The sequence below is a fragment of the Eurytemora carolleeae genome, unplaced genomic scaffold (genome assembly GCF_000591075.1).
Source record: "Eurytemora carolleeae unplaced genomic scaffold, Eaff_2.0 scaffold1206, whole genome shotgun sequence".
Classification (NCBI taxonomy): Eukaryota; Metazoa; Arthropoda; class Copepoda; order Calanoida; family Temoridae; genus Eurytemora; species Eurytemora carolleeae.
In genome coordinates this window covers 97706-101543 of record NW_019397099.1, presented here as the reverse complement: position 1 = coordinate 101543, position 3838 = coordinate 97706, and positions in this window count along the sequence as shown.

The following is a 3838-nucleotide window of genomic DNA, read 5'->3' as shown; positions in this document are numbered from 1 at the left end:
CCATAAAAAGTAAAACAAACAAAAAGAATTATAATGAGGAAAAATTATAAAAAAGAATAAAAAGAAATAGGCATCACAAAGATCCAAAGGTTACGAGCTCTCATGCAAAACCCTGTGATATTATTTCAGTAACTTGGGTCTGGGCTACAGAAAAAAAATTTGTAAGTTAGAGAGTTATGGAATGTTTCATATCTGCCTGGATCTTTGTGGCACAGCAGAGGATGCAAATGAGATACGGAAAAGAATATATTGTGTTCTATATCTCGGGTTGCCAAGATAGGATGAAGGATGAAAAAGAAAATAATATATTTCAAAACTTCAAGTTCCAACAAGTTTGAAAGTGCATTCTTTTTTTTCTGATTAAAATTTACAAAATGCGGAATATTTTAACCAAAATTTAATTTTAACAGTTACACAAATACCTACTGCAGTTGGGGGGGGGGGTTAATTTTTTCATTAATCTTTACAGAGGATGGAAGGCGCAAACAAATTCAAGAAAATTGTAAATTAATTTTATATTATTAAATTTTGAAGCGTTGAAGCTGAAACAAAATCCTGTCCATCTAAAAAAATATTTACTGGCTTCCAAATGAGGACAATGAAAGATAATGAAGGTTTTAACATAAGACATTAAATGAAATCTCATTAAACCATTTTTAATTCAAGATAAGTTATAGAACTGCACTCAAAGGAGATCGAAATTGAATTTTTGCGCAAATCTTGACATTGACATTTTTTTCAAGTCCCAAAGTATGGAGGAAATACCTACTCCATAACAATTTTACTCGAGACGTATCTATCCAGGTTTTACTCGATACCAAGACCATTTTTACCCAAAAATTGGATTTTTCATAATTTCTGTGTTATACTTTAATAATTGAACTGCAGTAAGGTTCAAAAATTGAAGCATATCGAGTGAAAAATACGTATAACAGCACTCTAAGAAATTTTAAATTTACATCTATCAAAAGTTCTTGGAGCACCGGCATCAAATACATACTCCATAACACTTTTACTCGAGACGTATCTATCCAGGTCTACTCGTTACCAAGATCAACCAGGACAAACTCTTCTATTCGAAATGCCACACAGAGGCATTATCTCCACCAGGCTTAACTCTCCGGTTCTAAAGGACACACAGTACAAAATCTCAATCAGGCTTAACTCCCTAGTTCTGAAAGCCGCACAGGCAATTTCTCAACAAGGCTTAACTCCCGGGTTCTAAAGGACACACAGTCCAAATATCAGACTCTATATTCAACCAGGACCGGCTCTAAACTCCACACAGGGACACAAGCATCCAATAATATAGGACTCAAGCTTAGACTCTATATTCAACCAAGACCGGCTCTAAACTCCACACAGGAACACAAGCATCCAATAATATAGGACTCAAGCTTAGACTCTATATTCAACCAGGACCGGCTCTAAACTCCACACAGGGACACAAGCATCCAATAATATAGGACTATATACTCTCAGGCTCACAAGCCGTATCTTGAATTGTATAATTCAACGAGGACCCAAGCTATCTTTTAAGCTATATTCGATTCATTGCTAAATCAACTACCAAAGATCTATACTCGTATGTTTCAACGAGTACCAAAGCTGTCCTCCAAGCATACTTAGGCTTCTGATAACGTAATCAAAAGCAGAGTCTCAATCAACTAACTTTATTCAATAGCTTAGGTTACAAAGTTAACAGGAATCATGTTTACACGCTTTTTGCTACAAGTATACTATTTACTGGACTATTTGTATTGAAATTCCCCTAAAAAATGAAGAGTGAACGATGTTTTTAAACAGCGGTTTAAAGCATCTCATAAATATTTAAGAAAGTTTCGGAACACCACCTGGGAGCTAATATAGGATATACATATTCACAGGATCCTAATGTCCAATCAGAGATAGATTAAAAATGTTAATTATATAGTATAATAGTAATTTCAGAAGTGGTTATTGGATTAAACATATCACTCTGAAATATTAGTCTTGTCTTCTAGCAACTTTGCTAGGATCGGTGTTGCAAAGGTTTATAGTACAATGTACATGCAATTGACAAACTAGTCGTCTCTCTGTCTTATTGTCTGTGTGTCTGTTGTTCTGTTTGTTTGTCAGTATGTAGTCTTAGCTATATATCTGTCTTATTTCTTTGTATATTCATTTAATATCTATTTATCTATCCATTTATATGATCATCTATACAATAAAGGAAAGGATTGAAGTAACAGAAAAAAAGATGAATATTCCATAAAAAAAAACTTTTTAAATGTCTGACGGAAAAAAAACAGAAAGACACAATTCAATTGGGTCATTAGCACCATTAGCAAATCATCGTTAATGCGTCTGACAAAAAATATTTTTACTGTCTATTTAACTTGAAAGTTAAGATTAAGGAAAGTAGTAAGCAAGATCAGCCCGCGTAGAACAAGTGTTCACTATGGGTTATAGGGTACACCCATATATGTCAAGTTTTTAATGACAAGACAGCAGCGGCGCAACACAAAACGTTGGGATGTTCATCTTTTAATCAATCTTGAGTAAAACAAAAAAAAATAGAAAGACTTCGATAACGAACTGGAAACAGGTTTACTGATATATCGTTTTTTCTTTTGTATGCGTGGAATTTTGCCCACAACCTTTAAAGTTAAAAAATATATTCATCCATCTTTCTTTCTTACTGTCTATATATCTATTTATATATCATACTCCCTATTTATCTTTCTATCTATTTCTCCATCTATCTATTTATCTGTAAATCCATGTTTTGTAATAGACGTAATAAATCTAGGAGGATCTGCAGTACTACAACTCCCTAGTTCAACTTAACACAGGATCTTAACTTCTAGAAACTTGCTAGTCGCCATTCTCTCTAGTCTCTAGTCTCTAGTCTCTAGTTTTTTTTCCTCAGACATATTTTCTTTAGGACTTTTTTTCAAGCCCTCACTAAATTAAGTAGAAAGTATTATGGATCTAAATTCAAAATTTGTTTTCAGTGACATTTTCTCTTCAGACATTTTTTATATTTTTTTCCCGAAACTTTTTTACATAGATTCAATACCATTTCTATGTAAGTATGTACTGTACTATGTATGTACTATATAATCTGTAATAAAGGCGGAATCTAACTGTGTAAATCTGCCAAATCTTCTAACCCTGGTTTAATGGAACCCCACAGAGAGACAAATGATTGAAAGAGTTTAGAAGAAATCCACGAATACAGATTATGTACTGTGTGTGCGGTCATTAATCTACAGTTAATCTATCCTTTTATCTTTAATGGGATTGTAGACGTAATTTCAAATGGTCTAACTTTTAAATTTGTGTAGGTCTGCAGAAACCATTTTTTGCGGATTTTTTTACATCTCTTTTATTTGTGAATAGATTTTTTGTTACAATGTTGTTGGTTTCATCTGACAGTTTTCATTCATGTATCTACCCTTCAGCATAAATCCGACCTGCTGCAAGTTATGTTTATAGAAACACCACAATTAAAAGAAAAAACTAATTAAAGACAGCAATATCTCTTTTATCTACAGGGTGTCCCAATAAACATGGGAATTCAGTGACGAATTCGATATCGTCTTTTTGAATAATTCTTTGATTTATTATAGTGATACAGGGTGTCCCACGAAACATGACAATAGCAAGACGACTTGAAAGTCGTCTTTGGTATTTGAATTTATTTGTGACATTTAGTCTTCTATCTACTTTAACATGTATGATTCTTGAAACAATTATCACATAATTCTCCTAGCCCTGGCATTTCCAAAAAGTGGTCTGCGTTTTTTGTGCTTTCAATATTACCGGAGATATAAAGAGTTTGGTTCAGATTTCA